The following is a 27,049-nucleotide window of genomic DNA, read 5'->3' on the forward strand; positions in this document are numbered from 1 at the left end:
GAGAAATCAAAAAGCAAAGGTTGCATTTATTTTTTCAGATTTCTTTTGCTTCTATTCAGGCTCTCTTTTCATGGGTTTTATTTTGAGTTTTTTAAAATGGACAGTGTTTGAAGTGTTTTTTTTTAAATAAAAAAATAAAAAAATAAGTAAAAAGGGTCGAAGGTACCATGTTGTAGATCCTCCGGCCACCGTTATTCGTGATCGTGGTGGGTTAGCAGCAGGAGCTGATCCATTTTTGCCCTAGTAGAGGAAAAGGGAGAAAACCTTTTTGTTCCTTTTGATTTTGGAACGAATAACTTTGGGGGAAAGTTTTTTTTTTTTTTTGGTTTTTTATGTATAAAGGAAATGGCATCATTTGGAAGGATGTGGGATCCGCGCTTTGACCTGTTTTGTGGCCCAGATCCGTGCCTTTTTACCTTAAAAGGTCAATTTGCGCTCATAGTCCCCTTTCTTTGTTGCGCCATTCAATTGAGCCCTGTATCATTTTCCTTTTCTTTCAATTTGGTCCTGAAATTTTCATAATGTTTTATTTTGACCCACAATAAAATGCAGTGCATAAGGGTAAGGAATATTTTCCCTATCAGTCCCTTATTTTTGCACGTGTTTTAATTTTAGCCCCCGATTCTCTTTTATTTTATGTTTAGAGTTACCCCTTTAATTGTTTTTAATTCTAATATAGTCCAAATTCATTTAGCTTCTTCGTGTATTCATTGTTTTATTTAATCGTTTTCTTTTCAATTGCCTTGTATTTCATTTTCCCAATTTTTGTTTATTGTTTATAGTGTGTGTTTTTTTTTTGTTTTTTATTATTTATTCTATTTATTTACAATTTCGAACACATTTCAAAATTTAGATTCATTTTATTGTTATTATTATTATTCATTTATGTATGTAGTCCCAAATTACATCCATGATTTTATTTTTACTTCAATTTGTTCCTTCATCTTTTTATATATATTGTTTATCTTACATTTTTTGTTATTATTTATTTTAACCTTTTATATAACTTCCATTTCAAATTTATCTACACTATTTACTTTAATATTTTCATACATTATATATTTTAAACTCCTTTTGACACATTATATGTTTTGAATTTGTTTAAAAGTTATTTTAAATGGTTTTATAAATTATTTACTTAAATTTGCTCTATATATTACTTTAAATTAATTTTATTTTAGATTATTTTATATTACTTATTACATTTTACTAATGTAGATATTAAGATAACGTGTGTAGTGATTATTTCCATTGTGTGTATTTAAATTTGTATCTTCGCATTTTGTATACCATTATTATTTACTTGTAGCATATTCATATATTATTACTCCATGCTCGATACTATACTTTTGTTTCTTGTTATCACAAAATGATCCAAATTCCAATATATGTGATCGATATTGGTCATTTCATTTTTATCCCAAACAAATCGAATAAACGTATTTTAAGTCGATTTTATTTGAAATCTTCTCATATACTGGGTATTTGGAATCTTCGGAAAAATTGTGCCCTAACTTACTGGGTTCCAATTTTCCTCGTTGAATCTAAATAACTGAATACCCTTCTTCAATCCAAACATAAAATTTTCAAATAAAAGCTTATTCTCAGGAATTCGAGATGTTGCGTCCTAACTCATTGGATGTGACATTTTGTTATCTTGAGGTAAGGGTTTTAAAAACAAGGCAATATTTCGTGTTTGAAAATTTGAGAAATCGTGCCCTAACGTGCTGGGTTTTGGTTCTTTCGTTTGACCAAATAACTAAATATCCTTTTAATTGCATGTTTTGGAAATCATGAGAGGATCTCGATTTTTGAGAGGCTTAAAATGTCGTTTCCTAATGTAGTGGATATGATATTTTATTCCTTCGGAACGAGTGAATCTTAAATTCCAACTCAAGTTATTCAAACACTCTTTAAAAGGGAGTGTACTTTAAAAGTTTTCAAATTTTTGACATTAGGACATTAGTTAATCAATCTGGTACCAATTTTGGGCGTTACGAGGGTACTAATCCTTCCTCGTACGTAACCGACTCCCGAACCCTTTTTCTTGAATATCGTAGGACAAAATTAATTTTTTTAATAAAAAAATGTTTTATAAGGTGATCCGATCACACCTAAACAAAAAGGATTGGTGGCGGCTCCTTATTTCGTTTCAAAGTTGATCCCTTTTTTTGAAAAAAATAAAAAATGGTTTCGACAATTAGTTAAGGTATTAATGCTTGAGGAATGGTATATTTTGGTATGATTTATGGATGATGAGTTGGTATGTTTGAGAAGCATGATTTGGTTGATAGAAAGGTGAGAAAATGCATTTAGAAGTTATGTGAGTTTGATGATTGTGGCATATGGATTTGGTATGTTTTGGCTATGGACTTGAGTAGCTAAGAGGATAGTTTCTAAATGGCATGAATTGTATATGAATTGGCATGTTTGGGCTGCTTATAAATGTATTGAAATGGTACCATTTTGGTTGTTAGGTGCGCATGTGAAAAGGGTGGCAAATTGGCTTTATAAATGGCCTATTTTTGTCAACAGGGACAGAGACACGTATAAACCACACGGGCAGAGACACGTACCAATTCAACCCATGTCACAACCCGTGGCACAAGCCGTGTGAAAATAGGGCATACGTACTGACTTCACCACACGACCGGAGACACGCCCGTGTGCCATGGCCATGGGAAAACTAGAGGGGTTCCTAACTTGGCCACACGGCCAGCCACACACCCATACATTTATAATGTAATTCTTAACTTTTACACAAACCAACTCAACCCTATACATGCCATATAAATCAAAATGTACATCGTAAAAACTACCGGAAATGAGCTGGATAATGTGACTTGATGTGTTGATTCAATTTGCCGACCTCTCGTTAATCTACAAAGACGTTAAACACACAAGTAAGCTTGATGAAGCTTAGTAAGTTTGATAAGTTAAACTTAAATCTTACCAAACTTAATTTAACAAATTATTTAAATAATCATTCAATGGACATTTCCTGCCAATCACAACTTCAATTGATGAATTCACTTATTTCACATCAATATCAAATAATAACAATAAGTCTTCCAATATTAATTTTATAGGTTTACTTTCCAATCCTTACCGAATCGGAGAATGACTTACAGATAAGAATACATCATACTCAGAAGCCCAAAGGCTGAACAAAAGCACATAACTGCTAAACAGAAACCCATAAGAGTTAAATAGAAGCTCGTATGAGCTGAATGAAAACCCATAAAGGCTAAATTAAAGCTCAAAAGAGTTGAACTGAAACCCATCAGGGTTAAACGGAAACCCATATGAGTTAACAGAAGCTCATGAGAGCTAGACGGAAAGTAAACATGAAAGTTCGCAACAAATGCTGAACCTCAGTTTGCTTGGGTAAATTGCCGTCAATTCTTCCTTTGCCACACAACGATCGTACTCAATCCAGCGTTCCACTTTAGCCGAATATTTATTTCAATTTATAATTTAATAATATTCCATGTTTCAACAATATATATGATTAAATACATATTATCAATCATCAATTTAATAAATAAATATTAAAGTTTAACCATACGAACTTACCTGGGTTAAATTGCAAGATTTGTAAAAGCTCAGGGGCTATTTCGCTCATTTTCCCTTATCACGAGTATCTACGGCCTCTTGATCTAAAATATGAAATTACTCATTCATTAGCATGTATCTCAGTTTCAATTCACTTCACAATTACTACCCCTTAATTTTTTGAAATTACACAATTACCCTATTTTTGACAATTTTACAAATTAGTCCCTTACTAATTAGTCCATCAAATAAGCTAAATTTTCTCGGTTGAATATTTATATAAATATTCTAGAATATTATACAACTCTTGATATTCAAAATTTTAACACCAAACCCTAAATTTTTAATCTTCTTACAATTTGGTCCTAAAATCAATATCTATAAAAATAACTTGATAAAATCATCATATAAAAAATTAAAGTTCTAAATCCATGTTAATTCTTAAAAATATTTAGTATTTATCAATGGTAACTTTCAAAATTATAAAAAAAAATCAAAACTAATAGAATAGATAGTTGGACCTAATTATAAAAGTCTTAAAAACACAAAAATTATAAGAAAAAAGGGCAAGAATTAAACTAGAAAAATAATTGACCAGATTTTAAATTGTTCTTCAATGGTGTTTTAGGCTGAGAATTGGGGAAGAAATGCCTAGAAAATCTTCCAACTACTTATTTGTTTTATTTTCCTACTTTTTTCTTTAGTTCACACTAACTTGTTATTTCCTCTCTACTTATGTCGTCTCAGCCATTCTCATGTGTCTGTTTTCCCTTTAAGTCCTCCTTTATTTATCAATTAAGCCATTTAATCACTATTTCTTTAATTAGTAAGTTTTGCACATTTTACAATTTAGTCTTTTTTAATCAATTAACTATCAAAATGTTAAAATTTTCTAACGAAACTTTTATAGCACCTTAATGACACTCCGTAAATATTTATAAAAATATTTATGACTCAATTTATAAAATCAAGGTCTCGATACCTCGTTTTTAAAACCACTTTATCAAATAAATCCTTCTAAAAACAAATCACTAATTCAAAAATCTTTCTAAAATCACACTTGACTGATAAATAATAAATAATAAAAATTTTCAAACTTCGTTGTTGGATTTAGTGGTCTCGAACCACTGTTTCCAACACCACTAAAAATTGGGCTGTTACAACTCTCTACCCCTTTAGGAAATTTCGTCCTCGAAATTTGTTACCTAGGAATAGGTTCAGATACTATGATCTTAGTGATTCTTTTGTTTCTCAGGTAGCCTCCTCCAAACCATGATGATTCCATAATAATTTTACTAACGGTTCCCGTTAACTCTGCAATTCTTTAACTTCTCTAACTAAAATTCTTATCAGTTCTTCTGAATACGTCACGTTTGGTTGCAGCTCAATCTCATTATGAGAAATCACATGTGAAAGATCAAATCTATATCGTCTTAGCATCGACACGTAAAACACATTGTGAATTTTCTCAAGTTCAGGAGGCAAAGCTAACCGATAAGCAACAAGGTCAATTCTTTCAATAATCTCATAGGGTCCGATAAATCTTGGGCTTAGTTTTCCTTTCCTACCAAATCATAACACTTTTTTCTATAGATAGACTTTTAAGAACACTCGACCACGACTGCAAATTCTATATCTCTTCTTTTCAAATCTACATATGATTTCTAATGGTCAGAAGCAGCTTTCAAACCATCTCGGATGATTCAGACTTTTTCTTTAGTTTCTAGGATCAAGTCGACTCCCACTAGCCTGGATTCACTCAATTCTGACCAATATTGGAGTCTTACATTTCCTTTTGTAAAGAGCTTCAAACTATGCTATTTTGATATTGGGTTGATAACTATTGTTATATGCAAATTAAGCCAAAGGTAAATACTTTTCTCAACTACCTTCAAACTTGAGTAGACAACATCTCAACATATCTTCCAAGATCTGAATCATTCGTTCTGATTGCTTGTCAGTCTAAGAATGAAATACGATGTTGAAATCTAGCTTTGTACCCAAAGCTTCTTGCAATTTACTCCAAAATCTTAATGTAAATCATGGATTTTGATCTAAAATAATAGATGTTGGGACCCCATGTAACCTCACAATCTCTGATATATACAATTCTGTTAACTTCTCAAGTGAAAAGTCTATTCTGACCATAATAAAATGTGCTGATTTAGTCAATCTATCAATAATCACCCAGATTGAATCTTTCTTTCTTAGAGTCACAGGTAATCCGGCTACAAAATCCATAGTAACATGCTCCCACTTCTATTCAGGAATCATGACAGGTTGAAATTGTAATGGCCTAAATTCAAGGTTATTGGAACAGTGGTTTCGTAACCACAAATCCAATTTAAAGAGAAATTTATTTAAATATTTTTGCATGAATATTGATATGATAGGAAAATCGTATGAAAATATCGATTGAAAAATTTTACCGATTTAGTGGTTAGTTAGAAAAAGAAATTATTGAAGAAATCAGGTAAAAATAAGGTATCGAGATCTCGATCTCATAAAACTGAGTCAGAGATATTTTTATAAATATTTATGAAATGTTACTGATGTGGTATTAAAATTTCGTTATAAAATTTTAAAGTTCGGTAGTCAATTAAATAAAAAGGACTAAATTGGAAAAAGGTGTAAAAGTTGCTAGAATGATTAAATAGCTTAAGCGTCTAATGAGAAAGGATTTAAAATGAAATTAGACCCAAAATTTGTTTGGACTGGACAGCAAGGGCATGAAATCAGCAGGAAAATTGATGATTTAAGGGCAAAATTAGAATATTGCATAATTAACTAAATAAATATAGGACTAAATATGAAATATCTAGATTTCTCTTCATTTTTCTTCATTATCATCAACCAAAACACCATAGGAGGGGTTCTTTAAGCTGGTATTCCATAATTTTTGAACCAAGTGAGTTAATCCTTGCCTTTTTCTTATAATTTTTGTGTTTTTAAGACTTTTACAACTAGGTCCTACTATTAAATTCATTAGTTTTTGATTTCATGGATGAAATTGAAAGTCACCATGGTTGAGTGCTGTAAGTTTATGATGAAATAGCATGAAATTGAAGCTTTAATTTGTTTCTGAGATTATTTTATTAGGTAATTTCAATAGAAATTGATTTCTAGGACCTAATTGTGAAAATATTTGGAATTAAAATCTAGTGCTGAAATTTTGATTCCCAAAGGTTCTAAAGTTGTTTAAAGTGATAGAATTAAGTGTTAATTGAGAAAAATCAGCTCAATTGAGAGGCTAATTAAGTAGGGACAAAATTATCATTTATTAAAAGCTTAGGGGAAAAATGGTAACAAACACCTTGCACTAAAACAGTTTTGGACAACAGCAGTAGGCTAACTTTGAAAAATCACCATAAATTATGGAAATTGAATTAGAAGATGAAAAAAATGGAATTAAAGGATATTGAGTCTAGTTTCTTATAGAAGAAACAGTGTAAGCAATGGAATTGTAAATCACGAGATATAGTAAATTTTGTGAGACAAGTTCAGAATGAATTTGGGTTCCCCTATTCTGGCTTATAAAAAATCATAAAAAATTGAATAAACATAATTAGGGGCTTAAATTTATATGTTTAGAATCCTGAATGAGTCTATTTTCAATAGAAACAAACAGGAACATTATTTGAATCCTGTATGAAGAGATAATTATTTTTTAGTGAAGAAGGGTCAGAACTATTAGACAGGAGAACAAGGGTGAATTTAAAGAATAAAATGTACTTATTGGCTAAAAAAAATTCTAAAAATTTTATGGTAAGAAGATATGTGAGTCTAATTTCAGGGAAAATTAGTGTATCCTAATTTGGAGTTCTGTAGCTCAAGATAAAAATAATTTGGTGACTATGACTCAAGTAGACAACTTTAAATGAACTATAAATAATAGTGGAATTATAGAGAATGTTGCATATGAACATGAAATGTATTAAATTGATGATTAAATTGATTTATTTAGATCCAGAAAATTCAAATACGAAGCTAGATCGAGGAAAAGAAAAAGTTTGGGATTAGTAGATTTGTGTATACGAACAAATATTGAGGTAAGTTCGTGTAACTTGAATTATATTCTTAAATTTTTGAAATGTATGTTATTAATGTGAATATGATTTGAATGTTCATTGTATGAAAATTTATGAAACATTGATATATTTGATAAAATGGGGGAAGAAATCTCGGTTGAATGAAAGGAAAATTCGATGGATCTGTGAAAAGGAATTGACGGTAAAAAGGATCTAGCCTGGACAGGTGATCCTATCCTGATATAGCCCTCCCGAAGAATATGTGTAAAATGGATTTAGCCCAGACGGGTAATCTGAATCAAGGTCTGAATTTAGCTTGGACTGGTAATTCAGATCCAAGCTCATTTGAGTAATTGTTGTTGTAGAGGATTTAGCCTAGATTGGTAATCCTGACAATACTCTATGAGTTTATATTATAGGAGATTTAGCCTGGACTTATAATCCCACTGTAAGGATGAGGTTCGCAAGACTGTGCTCTCTGAAATGGAAATATGCGCACATGAATATGAATTGACGGACCTAGAAATTGTACACTAAAAGTGTACCTCTGAAAATCCATCGAAAATCCCAAGAAATTCAACAGGATAAATATGGAAAAATAATAAGGGAATGGAAATCATGGTATTGATGAGCTCATCAATCATGGTATATATTATTGATACATGGAAATTATTGGACTAACTTGAATGTTGAGTTTGTGCATGTTAGGGTAATAATGCATTGAATGGATATATGAATGTTTATTGCATTGAATTGAAAATATTAGGTAAGTATAATTCTTGTTACATGAGCTTACTAAGCATAAAGTGCTTACCCTGTTTCCTTTTTCCCGATTTTGTAGTGTTAAGAACTCGAAGGCCGGATTCGGTTGGATACACATCACACTGTCAACCTCAAGATTTCGATATGTCAAGAAACTTTATTTTGGAAATCAATGGCATGTATAAGCTAATATAGTAAACGTTAATGTGAAATGATTGTAAGGTCATCCATTGGTATGGCTAACAAATCTTAATTTGGTATATGATGAGGTTATCTTATAAATATGCATGAATCTATCTTGAAAATATGTTGGATTGAATTGGTTGATGTGGATTGGTCTCGGTTTAAAATTACAGGGAAGGTTAGACATCTATAAAGGGGTTATATTGAGTAAAAAAAATTTAATTCGTAAACTCCAGTAATGCCTCGTACCCTATTCTGGCAACGAATTCGGGTAAGGGGTGTTACATTTGTTGGTATCAAAGCTAAAGTTTAGTCGGTTCTAGGACCGACGTAGAAAATACGAGATTAGCTATACATGTCATTTAAACTATTATTGATAGTGTGATATCTCCTAACCATTTAACATGTGTTTTTCTTATAGTAATGTTATCCGACCGAGCTCAATCCGAAGAAGCTGGGAGTCATGCTCCGGCTTCAGTACAAAAAGAAGAAACTAGCAGTAAAAGGCCTGAGACAGAGGGTCGAGGGGAGGAGGCAAAAATAGCCTTTTTTTCAAATGATGAATGAATGGATTAGTTAATACTTAATAACTAACCCTGTAGTACAGCAAGTTCAAGCTCCCCCTCTGGCTCCTCCACCGGTTCTCGAGATCTCATAGGGTACAGGTACTGAATCTATCAGAAAAGAAAAAGCTTCAGTTGATAAAATTTGAAAATATGGGGTCGAAAAATTTCGAGCAGCACTTGACGATGATCCTGAACGGGCTGAATTCTGGTTAGAGAATATTACTCGGCTTTTGAAGGAATTATCTTGCACACAGAAGAATGTCTGAAATGTGCCGTCTCACTGCTAAAAGACACATCTTATCATTGGTGGAATACTAAAGTTTCAGTTGTTCCGAAAGAAGAAATTACATTCTTTCAGAACGAATTTAAAAAGAAATATATCAACCAGAGGTTCTTTGATCAGAAAAGAAAAGAATTTCTTGAGCTGAAACAGGGCAATAGATCGGTATTTGAGTATGAAAGAGAATTTATTCGGTTGAGTAAATATGCTGAAGAATGGGTACAGTTAGAAGTAGAAATGTGCAAATGATTTGAAGAAGGGTTGAATGAAGATATGTTACATGTGTAAATATAAGTAATATTACAATTGTAATAAATATATTGATTATTAAATAGATATATAATAATTATATATATATATATATATATATATAAAGGAAATAAAGAAAGAAAAGAATAGAAATGAAGAAACAAAGCAAACGAAACAGAGAGCAGGGGAAGGAAATAAAGAAAAAGAGAAAAGAAAGAATAAAAGAGAAAATTAAAGGTTTGAAGCTTGAAAGTTTAATAGGTAAGTCAATTTAGCCCTTTTTTACTTAATTTTGATGTTTTAGAAGCCTTGGAACAAGGTTTTGATGAAGTCAATTAATGTTTTGTTTTGAATTAGAGAAGATTGAATGATTTACCTATTGAGACATTATCATGTCAAAAAAAAAATGTGTTGGAAAAAGTGTTATGGTACTTACTTTGCTTATGTATTGGATGTTAAAGTATTCAAGTTAAGGTTTAAATCAGTGGTAATAGTGCGAGAGAATTCTGATGTGTTTCTAGAAAAGTTACCTGAACTACTGTTGATTGAAGAAGCTGAATGTGCTATAGATCTTGTGCTTGAAATGATATTGAAAAGTATATCTGAAATCAGAAGTTTTTTGAAACTAGTTGGTTATTACCAGAAATTTGAAAAAGGGATTTTTGGATTATATGATTATTATAGAAAGATATGGCATTGGAATGATCTGATAAATGTCAGCAAGGTTTTCATTAGTTGAGAGCTCAATTAACTGAAGCACTAGTTCTGGTTTAGCCTGATATCCAGTGAAGAAACTTGTAATTTACAGGGATAGCAGTGTTTTGATACAAGAAAGTGAACTAATGGTTTATGTTACGAAAGGTTGGAATCACATGGGAAGAATTATTTGATACCTGATTCGGAAGTGGTAGTTATTGTTCTTGCATTAAAAGATCAATATATGATAATTAACTATCATTCGAGAAAGACAAATGAAGTTATGTATACTCAGAATTGAAAGTTTTGCTTGTATTAGGAGCTATGAACATCTGACTGTTATCATCTGATGATTGTCTGTTACTTAGAAATAGAAACTGTACTGAAGAATTCAGAGCTTATACAGAAGAATTTGCATGAAATTTATAGTAGTACCATGTCTAAGCATTTTGGAAAAGATAAGTTGTACAGTGATTTGAAGTAGATACACAGATGACTTGGAATGAAAAGTGATATTTTGAACTTGTATATGAATGATTATATGATAACAAGATACAACTAAACATCGGATACTAATACCTTCAGAACTGTTACAGCTAGTGACGATATCAGAATGGAAATGGGATAGAATTTCTATAGGTTTGAATTGAAATTATCTTTATCTTCAAAAAAAAAAAGAAAGATGATATTTGAATAGTTGTCGAAGGTATGGTGAAGTCTGCATATTTTTTTTCGGTATGAATAAATTTCTTACTTAATAATTGTCTGAAATATGGGTTCCTGAGATTGTCAGATTACATGGTATGTCATTTTCTATTATTTTGGATTGGGATACATGGTTTATATTTTGATTCTGGAATAAGTACAAGAAGTTCTGGGTATGCAATAATAGTTTTCAGAACTGTACGAAGCTCTGTATGATTAAGAATGAAAAACTGCATAACATCTGATTGAATAAAGTGAGAAAAGGAATATGTGGAATTGCTTTGATTCTGAAATTGAAGAAAAGTGGAAGTGATTCGAGATAGCTTAAAAGCAGTACTTGATTGTCAGAAATTTTATATGGATATTAAAAGGAAGAAAAATGATTGAGTTGGAATTAATTCAAGAAACAGGGAATACTGTCAAGAAGATTCAAGATAAACTGAAAGCAACTTTTGACAGACGAAAATCATATGTGAATTTGAAATGTCGAAATATCTAGTATTCTGCTAATGATAAGGTATTTCTTAAAGTTTATGTGAAATTAAGCTTTCGTTCTGTTTAAATATGTGAAATTGTAGAAAAGTTAGACTGATAACGCATTGGTTGGTATTGCTTCTGAAGTTACAGAAGATTTATGAGGTTTTTCAGGATTTGGTATTCAAAAGATATAGATCAGATCTTCCACATGTTACCGCGGCAAAGGATATTGAAATTTGAATTGATTCATTGTATGAAGGAAAAGAACCGATTGAGGTACTAGATTGAAAGGTAAAGTTATAATACTGAGGAAGCAACACGGGAACCGAAAGAAACAGTGAAATATCTGTAACCCCACCTCTTTTCAAGTAAATTTCGAGGATGAAATTTATTAAAGGGGGAGAAATGTAACGACCCGAATTTTACAGTTATCGAAAAAGTGTAATTTCGGGTCTCCGTTTCTGAAAAATAGGTTCGTAAATATTTATTAAAAATATTTATGAAGTTAATTGAGTGGTTAATTAGAGTTTAATTAAGTGAATTAGCTTAAATTAAGGATAATTGGATAAAAGGATTAAATTGAATATAGTGTGAAAGTTTAATTATAGAATAAAGAAAATTGAAGGGACTAAATAAGTAAATAAGCCAAAGTGAATGCCTTGTGTGTGGCAAAAATAAAACACAAGTGTAAAAATATTATACATACATTTGTATACATGTATGTATTTGCTTATTATTTAAGTAAATATTAATGTATTTATTATTATTAAATTGATATTATATGATGAATAAATTAAATAAAGACAAATGTGTGGATATGATTTGATACAACTGTATAAATAAAAATACATGCATATGTCTTTAATTATTAATAGATATTTATTAATTATAAAATATATTTATTAATTAAATAATTATATTATAAGATTTTTATGTAATAAATAAATTAAAACATGACAAATGTATGATGATGATATGTTACATGTGTAAATATAAGTAATATTACAATTGTAATAAATATATTGATTATTCAATAGATATATAATAATTATATATATATATATATATATATATAAAGGAAATAAAGAAAGAAAAGAATAGAAATGAAGAAACAAAGCAAACGAAACAGAGAGCAGGGGAAGGAAATAAAGAAAAAGAGAAAAGAAAGAATAAAAGGGAAAGTTGAAGGTTTGAAGCTTGAAAGTTTAATAGGTAAGTCAATTTAGCCCTTTTTACTTAATTTTGATGTTTTAGAAGCCTTGGAACAAGGTTTTGATGAAGTTAAGTTGATATTTTGAAAGATAGTTAATTATTAGACATTATTCATGTTGAATAAAACTTATTATTTAATTGTTGAATTTATTACTTGATAAGTATAGTAAGTATTTAGAGGTAAATATTTGAATAGGAATAAATATTGATTGGAATTAAAGAGTGAATTTTATTATTAATTGTTATATTTTGAATGAATGTTATCGTAAATAATTAAAGTGTGAATTATTGGTATTGTGTTTATTATTGAAATGAATTGATTTGAAAATGTGGTAAAATAATTATGAATATATGTTTATTGTGGAATTTGATTATATGTTAATGAAAAGTAAATTAAATTATATTGAATTGTATTGATTTATCAAATTATGTGATTAATTGAAATATATACATAGTGATTGAAAACCGAAAATTGGTTAAATACCCTATTAACAGTATTGGGCTAAGTCGGATATAGTTCGTATGCCATAGGATTGAAAGTGTTCAGGGATATTCTGACTTTGTGTCGATGAGACACTATAAGTGTCGCCTTACTATTATTTATTCAATTCATTCAAGAGGTACTCAGACTTCATCATCTCATTACTATTCCGGATTTGTTCCGATGAGGTGCTCTGTGTACCGTTACTATTACTGTTACTGTTACCGTTACCGTTACCGTTACTAACACGGTGTATTCTAGCTTCAGCAGATGAAACACTGTGTGCTATCCCGGTGTGTGGGTTGGATCCGTGTATCCGTCCAGGTCTGAGTCATGTTAATAGGGGTAAATAAAGGTACTAAATAACTGCCTACTATTGAATAATTGGCTGATATTGAATAAACGACTGTTACTGAATAAATGGTTATTACTGATTAACTGATTATTATTGTTGACTGTGTAACACCCCGTACCCGAGACCGTTGCCGGAGTCGGACACAAGGGGTTAACGGGCTTAATCCACTCACTTGCACAGTTCATTTTAAAAATTTCCAGACAGCCGGCTAACTGTGTTACTGTCACCTTAAAAATCATATCCTGAGCTCCATAACTAGAAAATCAGTTTCGTGATTTTTCCCTGAAACTAGACTCATATATGAATCTACAAATTTTTTTCTAGAATTTTTGGTCTGGCCAATTACTACAGTTTATTAGTTAAAGTCTCCCATGTTACAGGGATCGACTACACTGACCTTTGTGCATTACGACTTGGATATCTCCCTGTACAGGGCTTCAATACTGATTCCGTTTGTTGGTACAGAAACAAGACTCGAAAAGGAATCTGTACATATATGGCATGACTTCTAATTATCTCTGGTCAATTTATAATGAATTTCCAAAGTCGGAACAGGGACTCCAGAAGCCGTTCTGGCCCTGTCTCACGAAAACTTGAATATCTCTTAACATACTGTTCATATTATCATTTCGTTACTTTCCTATGAAAATAGACTCGTCAATGTTCGTTTACATAATTTATTCACTATTTAATTCCATTCCTACTATTTTTAGTGATTTTTCACATCCACGTCACTGCAGCTGTCAGCATCTGTCTTTAAGGTAGGCTTTACCTATTTCATAGTTTCCATGATTCAACTAGCCCTTTTTCATGTATAGCACAAAATATGATCATGATTAACCATCCCAATGGCTAATCATTTCCAAACATTTCCATACCTCTTAATGATCAACATACAAATGATTATAATACCATGCCCAAAGTGTATATAAGCCATTTTCGCATGGTTATCCAAATTTATACAAAACCAAAGGGGTATGTGACCAATAACAAGAAGGGTAGTCCTATACATGCCATTTCAAAGTTCAACCAAAAGTATACCAAAAGGAGCTTTGATAGTGTGGGCGACTTCAACTTCAAAATCCCGAGTCCGATAGCTGACGAACCAAAATCTATAAAACAGAGAATCAAAGAAACGGAGTAAGCATTTAATGCTTAGTAAGTTTGAGTTATGAATTTAGACACAACCAAGGTATAGCATTCATGTAGTTAAACAGATAATTCCATATGCACAAATTCTCAATATCATACTTACTTCACATTACCAACCCTTATATTCATACACAAAGATCAACTTAGCCAAAGGCCGGTAGCTCATTTATCAACTGAGCGAATACTTATTTGTAAGGGCTCAACTAATTCAAAGCACATACGAAACATACCTCATTGCTGGGATTTTACAGGCGTATTAACTGAAATTTTTACAGCAAGATCAATCATTCCCGAATCACGTACCTACGGAGTTTAACCGGATATAGCTACTCGTTCAAATGCCTTCGGGACATAGCCCGGTTATAGTAACTCGCACAAATGCCTTCGGGACTTAACCCGGATTTAGTAACTCGCACAAATGCCTTCGGGACTTAACCCAGATTTAGTAACTCGCACAAATGCCTTCGGGCTTAGCCCGGAATTAGTAACTCGCACGAATGCCTTTGGATCTTAGTCCGGATATAGTCACTTAGCACAAAGCCTTCGGGACTTAGCCCGGACATCATTCGAATAACCAAGCACAATTATCAATAAATCATGACACATTCGTATTTCATTTTCATTAGCAAAACTCAAACACAAGACACTTATCACACTTGCAATTTTGGCTCAATAGCCACACACAAAGAGCATGATTTTGATTTGCTTAAAACATGATCTAATCAAATCATAATCTAAGTTCCATTACTCGAAAACTTACCTCGGATGTTGTCGAACGGCTTCAACGACTATTCGATCACTTTTTCCTTTCCCTTATCCAACTGTGGTCCTCTAAGCTCTTGAGCTAATTCAAACAAATTTAACTTATTAAAGTCTCATTTTGCTAGCTTATGGCCGAATATGACAAGGAGTTTGATAGGTCATATGGCCACCCTTTTAGCTCAAATACACAATGATCATACGCATTTTTAATCACATCAAGCAATTTAATACAATTCATTCGAACATCAAAAGAGAAGCTCAAGGTACTTAGCCCATATATACATTAGACATTAGAGTCACATATGTACGAAATCACGAATCGAATTCAACATACTAGCTAATATTTCCCCCTTAGCCGAATTTTCTAAGTCAAGCTAAAGCCATCAATAGGCTACCTATGGCCGAACATACACATCAACTCATATACTCATTCATGTGGCCGAACATACATGTCTATGTTGGGGCCGATTGCAACACTTAATACATTCTACAAGTATGGTCACTTGTATTGACTAAACACCATTTTGTTTCAAGTTCAAAACTTGGCTAATACACACATATACACTAGTAAATCAAACACTAGCATTTGCACTTCACCTTACTACCATTTCTCATCCAATAACGTGAGCAACAACATATTTCTCTTCTACTTCCTACCATGGCCGAATGCATCACAACACCATACCATTTCAATTTTGGTCATGGTTGCACAAGGAACTTAATGTCTCACTTAAGGATGCTAAAAAGGAGATTCAAGAGTCATCAATCCACCAAAACATGCATCATTACAAGCTTCACTTTTAGCATGCAAATAACATCAACACAAATCCACCTTAGCCGAATATCATCTCCATGACATAGTAAAGATTTGAACCATGGGCTAGTTAGAACTCAAGCTAACAAAAAAAAACATGCATGAATCTCATGGCACAACATCAAACTTACCTTAGCCTAGTTACATGCATGGCCAAACCTCTTCAACCTTTCTCCTTCCTTCCTCCTTAAAATTTTCGGCCAAGGATGAACCAAAGGATGAACACTTTTTTTTTTTTTTGTTTTTCTTTCCTTCAACTCACGGCAATGGGGGGCATGGATGAGACCATTTTTTTTTCTTTCATCACTCCTCCCTTTCATTATTTAATTACCATGCTCATTATTTAATTTTTCCTTACATAATGCATTAAGCCAACATGTCTATGACATGTTTTTTTAGCTATAACACTTTGTCCACCCATGCTCATGGCCGCCACTACATATTAGGGGGAAAATTGACATGCAAGTCCTCCTTTTTATTACATGCACTATTAGATCCTTGTAGATTAGCCTATCACATTTCAAAAGTGTCACACAAGTCCTTTTGACTAAATTCACATGCAATTTACTAAATCGAAGCTTAAAATTTTCGCACATTCATATTCACATATTTTAGACCATAAATATCACATTCAAATAATTTAGTGACTCGGTTTAGCGGTCCCGAAACCGCTTTCCGACTAGGGTCACTTTAGGGCTGTCACAACTCTCCCCCACTTAAGAAATTTTCGTCCCCGAAAATCTTACCGGTAAATAGGTTTGGGTATCGCTCTTTCATAGAGTTCTCGGGTTCCCAAGTAGCTTCTTCGATTCCATGTTTGAGCCATAACACTTTTACTAACAGAACCCTTTTGTTTCGCAACTCCTTCACTTCACGAGCTAGGATGCGAATCGGTTCTTCTTCATAACTCATATCGGGTTGAATTTCAACCTCTGATGGATTAATCACGTGTGACGGATCGGATCTATAACGTCAAGCGTCGAAACATGAAAGACGTCGTGAATCCTTTCAAGTTCGGGGCAAAATCAATCTATACGAATCGGACCGACTCGTTCGGATATCTCATATGGCCCGATGAACCTCGGACTCAGTTTGCCCTTACGGCCAAATCTGAGTATCTTTTTCCAAGGTGAGACCTTAAGAAACACTTTGTCTCCCACCTGATACTCAATATCTCTTCGTTTTAAATCCGCATACGACTTCTGACGATCTGATGCTGCTTTCAGACTTTCACGAATTATTCTTACTTTCTGTTCAGCATCTTTAATCAAATCCACTTCGAAAATTTTACTCTCACCGAGCTCGGTCCAAAACAATGGCGTCGGCATTTACGCTCGCATAAAGCCTCATAAGGTGCCATCTTAATACTTGATTGAAAACTATTGTTGTAAGCGAATTCAATCAAAGGTAAATACCGTTCCCATGAACCACTGAACTCGAGGATGCAACATCTCAACATATCCTCAAGTATCTGAATTATCCGCTCGGATTGACCATCGGTTTGGGGGTGAAAGGCGGTGCTGAAATAAAACTTGGTACCCAAAGCTTCTTGCAATTTCTTCCAAAATCGTGAGGTGAATCTCGGATCTCTATTCGACACGATAGAAATAGGTACCCCGTGTAATCTCACAATCTGAGAAACATACAATTTAGCTAGTTTATCCATTGAAAAATCCGTGCGTACGGGGATAAAGTGAGCCGACTTAGTCAATCTATCAACAACGACCCATATCGCATCTTTCTTACTTGCCGACACTGGCAACCCAGATACAAAATCCATCGTTACTCGATCCCATTTCCATTCAGGTATCATGATCGGTTGGAGTAAACCCGTAGGCACTTGATATTCCGCCTTCACTTGCTGACATGTTAAACACTTCGAAACAAAATCGAAAATGTCTCGTTTCATACCATACCACCAAAACTGACGTCTTAGGTTGTTGTACATTTTCGTACTCCCCGGGTGGACTGACATTCCGCTACAATGAGCTTCGTTCAGAATTATCGAAATAAGTTCTGAATTTCTTGGAATACACAAACGATTTCTGAACCTCAAACAATCATCATCATCAACTTGAAACTCTGATTCCACATTCGGAACACATTCAGCCCGTTTTGCAACCAATTCATCATCGACTTTCTGAGCCTCACAAATTTGATGAATCAATAATGGTTTGGCTTTTAATTCACTACTAACACATTGTCGGGTAGAATGCATAAGTGTACATTCATCGCTCATAAAGCGAACGATGATTTACTTACTTAAGGCATCCGCAACCACATTAGCCTTTCCGGGTGATAGTCAATGACAAGCTCATAATCCTTTAACAGCTCGAGCCAACGTCTTTGTCGCAGATTTAAGTCTCTTTGAGTCATCAAATATTTGAGACTTTTGTGATCCGAATACACATGGCACTTCTCGCCAAATAAATAATGTCGCCATATTTTCAAAGCAAATACGATGGCGCCTAATTCGAGATCATCGATCGGATAATTTTTCTCATGTGGCTTTAATTGTCTCGACCCATAGGCCACAACTCAACCTTCTTGCATCAATACGCAACCTAACCCAAGTAGGGAGGCGTCACTATAGATGACAAACTCTTTGCCCGATTCGGTTTGCACTAAAATTGAGCTTCATCAAATAAGTTTTCGATTGATCAAAACTTTTCGACATTTTTCCGTCCATTCGAACTTAACATCTTTTGAAGTAGCCGTCATGGGTGTGGCTATCATCGAGAAACCTTTACAAACCGTCGGTAGTAACCAAGCAAGTCCCAAAAGCTCGAACCTCGTAATATTTCTGGAGGCTTCCGAGTTAAGTATGGCTGAAATTTTGCTCGGGTCAACTCGAATACCCGATCGCGGATACCACATGACCCAAGAAGCTAACCTCTCTTAACCGAACTCACACTTCTCGAACTTAGCATATAATTGCTTATCCCGTAAAATTTGCAATACTAATCTCGGTGCTCAAAGATGTTCGGTCTTATTTCTTGAATAGACCAAGATGTCGCCAATGAACACAACTACAAACCGGTCTAAATCTCGTCAAGATCCGATTCATCAAATCCATAAATACCGCAGGGCATTAGTGAGCCCAAACGGCATCACTAAGAACTCGTAGTGGCCGTATCTCGTCCTAAAAGCGCTTTGGGTATATCCGAATCTCGAATTCATGCATCGGTAATACCGATCTCAAATCTATCTTTGAAAACACCGAGGCCCCTTTAGTTGATCAAACAAATCATCAATGCGCGTAACGGATATTTATTCTTTATCGTCACTTTATTCACCGACGATAGTCAATGCACATCCTCATGGTTCCGTCCTTCTTTTCACAAACAATACTGGTGCACCCTAAGGTGAGAAACTTGGTCGAGCGAAACCTCTATCCGTCAACTCTTGCAACTGAGCTTTCAATTCTTTTAACTCGGTTGGTGCCATACGATCTGAGCTATCGAAATTGGCGTAGTCCTGTACAAGCTCAATACCAAACTCTACTTCCCGAACAGTGGTTCGGGAAAACATCCGGTATTCACAAACCACCGCACAGATTCGGTTTCTTTTCCAATTCCTTGTCATCAAGTACATACGCAAGGTATGCTTCGCACCCCTTTCTTACATATTTCTGGGCCAACATTGCTGATATTAAAGCTGGCAACCCCTTTAAGTCCGTAGACTCAACCCGGATTATCTCGTTATTTGCGCATCTCAAATCAATAGTCTTACTTTTGCAATTCACAACCGCATCATGCATGGTCAACCAATCTAAATCGAGGATAACATCAAATTCATCAAACGGCAACAGCATCAAGTCCGCCGGAAAACAGGAACCTCGAAGTACTAGGGGACATTTCTTACACACTTTGTTGACAAGCACGTAATGACCCAAGGGATTTGACACCCGAATTACGAACTCAGTAGACTCAATAGGTAAAGTATTACTGGATGCTAAGGTTTCGCATATATAAGAATGAGTAGAACCAGGGTCAATCAAAGCAATCACATTAGTATTAAAGAGAGTAAAAGTACCGGTAATAACATCTGGCGAGGAAGCATCCTTGCGTGCGCGTATTGCATAAGCCCTAGCAGGAGCACGAGCCTCAGATCTGGTCGCAGCATCTCTAGATCCTCTCTGACCACCACTAGCATTGTCCATATTTCTACATGGTCTACCCCGAGCAGTGGTAGCACCCGATTTCCCACTCTGATTTGCATTCTGTTTAGACCACCTCGGGCAATCTTTGATAAAGTGGTCGGCTGACCCGCACTTGTAACAGGAGCGGTCATGGAATCTACAACTCCCCGAGTGCCATTTACCACAATACCGACACTCGCTCGTCTCGACGATCATTTCCAACATCGGCGATCAAGTGACTCGTGCACTCACGGGGGTCGATCACGGTCTCGTCTAGAAAACCCAATGTGTCTCTAGATCGCCCCAAATCCTCTCTAAATTTCTTCGATGGTGTTGAAAGGGCCTCCCAAGACCTCTTACTGAAACTCCTTTGCTCCCATATCGCTTTTCTTTTCTCCATATCGAGCTCCTCGGCTTTGCAAGCTAGCTCAACAAGTACCACAAATTCTCGGTTTCCAAGATGCCAACATACGACTTTATATCATCATTTAGTCCATCCTCGAAACGTTTACACATTACGGCTTCTGAGGAAATGCATTCTCGTGCATACCGACTAAGCCTCACAAATTTTCGTTCATAGTCGGTAACCGACATGGAACCTTGTTTAAGCTCAAGAAATTCCTTCCGTTTTTGAGATCTGACTGATATACTTTTTCTGAAACTCGGTTTGGAAAAACTCCCAAGTTACTTGCTCTCTAGGCACAATGAAGTCAACGTATTCCACCAATAGTAGCGTAATCACGTAGTAAGGAGATAGTACACTTTAGGCACTCATCGGTGTGCAAGATAGCTCATCGAGTACCGGATAGTGTTGTCCAACCAAAATTCAGCTTGCTCGGCATCATCGCGTCCGTAGCCTTAAATTCGGTAGCCCCATGTTTTCGGATTCATCAACTGGGGCTTATTTGACCTTATTTGCTCGATTCACGGAGGTATTGTAGGTCTTGGGTTGTGTTTGTCGGGAATGGAGGTTGTGGAACAGTAGATTAGTTCGAATGTATTGGTTGAACCAATCATTCATCACGCTATAAAAAGCTTGCCTAGCCTCATCATTCGGATTGCTAGCAATAGGTTGAGAGTCTGCCGGCGCTGTCCCTTGCGTGGGAGCAGGCGCTACACTCTCAAGATCATCAGCTACCGCTCGGTCGGGATCGGGATCCATTACTATAAATAAACACATTTGCAAATGTCAAAAATCACCACACTATCAAATAATCATGAAATGGCATGTATAGCTAGACCCACACGTATTACGGTAGTCCTAGAATCGACTAAACCGTAGCTCTGATACCAATAAAACTGTAACACCCGTGCACGAAACCGCTATCGAGTCGGACACGAGGGGTTAACGGGCTTAATCCACTTACTTGCACAGTTCATTTTAAAAATTTCCAGACAGCCGGCTAACTGTGTCACTGTCAGCTTAAAAATCATATCTTGAGATCCATAACTCGAAAATCAGTTTCGTGATTTTTCCCTGAAACTAGACTCATATATGCATCTACAAATTTTTTTCTAGAATTTTTGGTCAGGCCAATTACTACAGTTTATTAGTTAAATTCCCCCATGTTACAGGGATCGACTACACTGACCTTTGCGCATTACGACTTGGATATCTCCCTGTACAGGGCTTATATACTGATTCTGTTTCTTGGTACAGAAACTAGACTCGAAAAGGAATCTGTACATATATGGCATGACTTCTAATTATCTCTGGTCAATTTATAATGAATTTCCAAAGTCGGAACAGGGACTCCAGAAGCCGTTCTGGCCCTGTCTCACGAAAACTTGAATATCTCTTAACATACTGTTTATATTATCATTTCGTTACTTTCCTATGAAAATAGACTCGTCAAGGTTAGTTTACATAATTTATTCACTATTTAATTCCATTCCTACTATTTTTAGTGATTTTTCACATCCACGTCACTGCAGCTGTCAGCATCTGTCTTTAAGGTAGACTTTACCTATTCCATAGTTTCCATGATTCAACTAGCCCTTTTTCATGTATAGCACAAAATATGATCATGATTAACCATCCCAATGGCTAATCATTTCCAAACATTTCCATACCTCTTAATGATCAACATACAAATGATTATAATACCATGCCCAAAGTGTATATAAGCCATTTTCGCATGGCTATCCAAATTTATACAAAACCAAAGGGGTATGTGACCAATAACAAGAAGGGTAGTCCTATACATGCCATTTCAAAGTTCAACCAAAAGTATACCAAAAGGAGCTTTGATAGTGTGGGCGACTTCAACTTCAAAATCCGAGTCCGATAGTGACGAACCAAAATCTATAAAACAGAGAATCAAAGAAACGGAGTAAGCATTTAATGCTTAGTAAGTTTGAGTTATGAATTTAAACACAACCAAGGTATAGCATTCATGTAGCTAAACAGATAATTCCATATGCACAAATTCTCAATATCATACTTACTTCACATTACCAACCCTTATATTCATACACAAAGATCAACTTAGCCAAAGGCCGGTAGCTCATTTACCAACTGAGCGAATACTTATTTGTAAGGGCTCAACTAATTCAAAGCACATACGAAACATACCTCATTGTTGGGATTTTACAGGCGTATTAACTGAAATTTTTACAGCAAGATCAATCATTCCTGAATCACGTACCTTCGGAGTTTAACCGGATATAGCTACTCGTTCAAATGCCTTCGGGACATAGCCCGGTTATAGTAACTCGCACAAATGCCTTCGGGACTTAACCCGGATTTAGTAACTCGCACAAATGCCTTCGGGACTTAACCCGGATTTAGTAACTCACACAAATGCCTTCGGGCTTAGCCCGAATTAGTAACTCGCACGAATGCCTTTGGATCTTAGTCCGGATATAGTCACTTAGCACAAAGCCTTCGGACTTAGCCGGACATCATTCAATAACCAAGCACAATTATCAATAAATCATGACACATTCAGTATTTCATTTTCATTAGCAAAACTCAAACACAAGACACTTATCACACTTGCAATTTCAGCTCAATAGCCACACACAAAGAGCATGATTTTGATTTGCTTAAAACATGATCTAATCAAATCATAATCTAAGTTCCATTACTCGAAAACTTACCTCGGATGTTGTCGAACGGCTTCAACGGCTATTCGATCACTTTTTCCTTTCCCTTATCCAACTGTGGTCCTCTAAGCTCTTGAGCTAATTCAAACAAATTTAACTTATTAAAGTCTCATTTTGCTAGCTTATGGCCGAATATGACAAGGAGTTTGATAGGTCATATGGCCACCCTTTTAGCTCAAATACACAATGATCATACGCATTTTAATCACATCAAGCAATTTAATACAATTCATTCGAACATCAAAGAGAAGCTCAAGGTACTTAGCCCATATATACATTAGACATTAGAGTCACATATGTACGAAATCACGAATCGAATTCAACATACTAGCTAATATTTCCCCCTTAGCCAAATTTTCTAAGTCAAGCTAAAGCCATCAATAGGCTACCTATGGCCGAACATACACATCAACTCATATACTCATTCATGTGGCCGAACATACATGTCTATGTTGGGGCCGATTGCAACACTTAATACATTCTACAAGTATGGTCACTTGTATTGACTAAACACCATTTTGTTTCAAGTTCAAAACTTGGCTAATACACACATATACACTAGTAAATCAAACACTAGCATTTGCACTTCACCTTACTACCATTTCTCATCCAATAACGTGAGCAACAACATATTTCTCTTCTACTTCCTACCATGGCCGAATGCATCACAACACCATACCATTTCAATTTTGGTCATGGTTGAACGAGGAACTTAATGTCTCACTCAAGGATGCTAAAAAGGAGATTCAAGAGTCATCAATCCACCATCACATGCATCATTACAAGCTTCACTTTTAGCATGCAAATAACATCAACACAAATCCACCTTAGCCGAATATCATCTCCATGGCATAGTAAAGATTTGAACCATGGGCTAGTTAGAACTCAAGCTAACAAAAAAAAACATGCACGAATCTCATGGCACAACATCAAACTTACCTTAGCCTAGTTACATGCATGGCCAAACCTCTTCAACCTTTCTCCTTCCTTCCTCCTTAAAATTTTCGGCCAAGGATGAACCAAAGGATGAACACTTTTTTTTTTTTCTTTCCTTCAACTCACGGCAATGGGGGGCATGGATGAGACCATTTTTTTTTTCTTTCATCACTCCTCCCTTTCATTATTTCATTACCATGCTCATTATTTTATTTTTCCTTACATAATGCATTAAGCCAACATGTCTATGACATGTTTTTTTTAGCCATAACACTTTGTCCACCCATGCTCATGGCCGGCCACTACATATTAGGGGGAAATTGACATGCAAGTCCTCCTTTTGATTACATGCACTATTAGATCCTTGTAGATTAGCCTATCACATTTCAAAAGTGTCACACAAGTCCTTTTGACTAAATTCACATGCAATTTACTAAATCGAAGCTTAAAATTTTCGTACATTCATATTCACATATTTTAGACCATAAATATCACATTCAAATAATTTGGTGACTCGGTTTAGCGGTCCCGAAACCGCTTTCTGACTAGGGTCACTTTAGGGCTGTCACAGACTGACTGATATTGAACAATAAAGATTAACTGATTGTTACTGAATATTGGACTACTACTGAATGTCTGGATGATATTGAATGTCTGGATGATACTGTATGATAATGAAAAATCGACTAATATTGAACCAACACTGAAACAATATATATATTTCGTTGAAATTGATTAACAAGATCTTAGTATTATAAAACGAATACAAATGATTGAACTATTAAGATTATTAGATTGAAATCTCAAAGTTTATTGATATATGATTTACTATTGATTTAAGCATCAGTTTATAGAAATACCACTGAATTCATACTCGGCGTATGGTTTGTTTCCGTGCGCAGGTTAAATAAAGCTAGACTGTTAAATCAGCATCCCAGGCCGATCCTGAATTCAATGAGGTAATGCATGTATATTACTAGTAATGGCATGTACCTTGGATGTCAAAAGTGGTCATTTTGGAATGTTATTGTAAATGTTGTTATAAATGGTAATGGTTGAGTATATAACTTAATTAAGTCTAGTATGAAAGATGCAAATTTAAGTATAAATATAAATAAGCTTGGTTAGTATGGTATAATATTGGACTGTTAAGATAAATTATGGTATCAATGAGGGTACATTGGTTGGTTGTTTATATGAGTTAATTTGAACATGATTTATATGTTTTTAGTCGTGGTTTGGTCGAGTTAAAAGATTAGAATTGAATCATTTATGGTTCAAGGTTTGCAGGGTTGGTAAATTTGAGTTATAAGGCCTATATTTTGAGTCCACAAGGCCTAGCACACAGGCGTGTGACCAGACCATGTGAGACACACGGCTTGCACACGGGCATGTTGTTAGGCCGTGTGTCCCCTGCACCTAAAATGCTATAAAACAGATTGTCACACGGGCTGAGCACACGGGCGTGTGTCTTGATCGTGTGAAATTAATTTGTCCATAGGCAATAATTAGGAATCTCCACAGGTAGAGGACACGGACGTGTCACGGAGACACGGGCGTGTCTCTTAGGCCACACGGGCGTGTGGTACTGTTGATAAAGAAGAAATTTTTGAAATTTTAAGAAAAATTCGCAGTGATTCTAAATTAGCCCCGAATTGATTTTACTGTTCATATTGGACCGCGAGGGCCCATTAAAGGGACGGCATCTTAAAATTATGATGAGTGTGAACATTTATTTTTAATTAATGTTTGTATTGTACTGTACTGACTGGTAATGTCTCGTAACCCTGCTCCGGCAACGATTAGGGTTAGGGGACGTTACATGTTATTCGTGCCAGATAAGATGCCTCAGCACCCAATGTTATTACTGGTACATTTTCTTTACTTGACACTGATATTACTGCATTAATTGATCTCGGTTCTACGCATTCATATATATGTATAAAGCTTGCATGTGTTAAAGATTTATCTATTGAACCTATTCATTTTCTTTATATATATGTATAAAGCTTGCATGGGTTAAAGATATATATATATATATATAATGATTAATTTGGTCCTTCAATTTTATTTTATGTATTTTTTTTAGCCTTTAAATTTGTGTTTTTTGACAAATCACTCCAAAATTGAAGAAAAAATTAATATTTTTAACTTTGTTGGACATACATGTGAATTGCCACGAGGCTAACGATCAATATTTAATAATTTTTAAATTTAAAAATTCAAATATATATAAATTATTTTTAATATTTTTAGATTTTCAAATAATTAATTAAATGCTAACATGTCATCTATATGTATGTCACTACATCAACAATTTCATCTATTTTCGAGTGATTTAACAAAATATAAATTAAAAAATTAAATAAACGAAAAAATAAATAAATAGTTAAATGTAAAAGGAAAAATCATTTTAAAAAAAAAAAAAAGAAAAAAACCGCCAATAAAGCCCCACTATCGCCAACAAAAAACTGACATGTTTTTCCTTTCTCATATTTATTTTCCCACATGGAAAGATCTGATACTGATTTGAATCTTGCAAATTCCTTTTATCCTTCACCTTTCGTCTTTATCCTTTTGGTTTTGA

This window comes from Gossypium arboreum, chromosome 5, assembly GCF_025698485.1.
Source record: "Gossypium arboreum isolate Shixiya-1 chromosome 5, ASM2569848v2, whole genome shotgun sequence".
Classification (NCBI taxonomy): Eukaryota; Viridiplantae; Streptophyta; class Magnoliopsida; order Malvales; family Malvaceae; genus Gossypium; species Gossypium arboreum.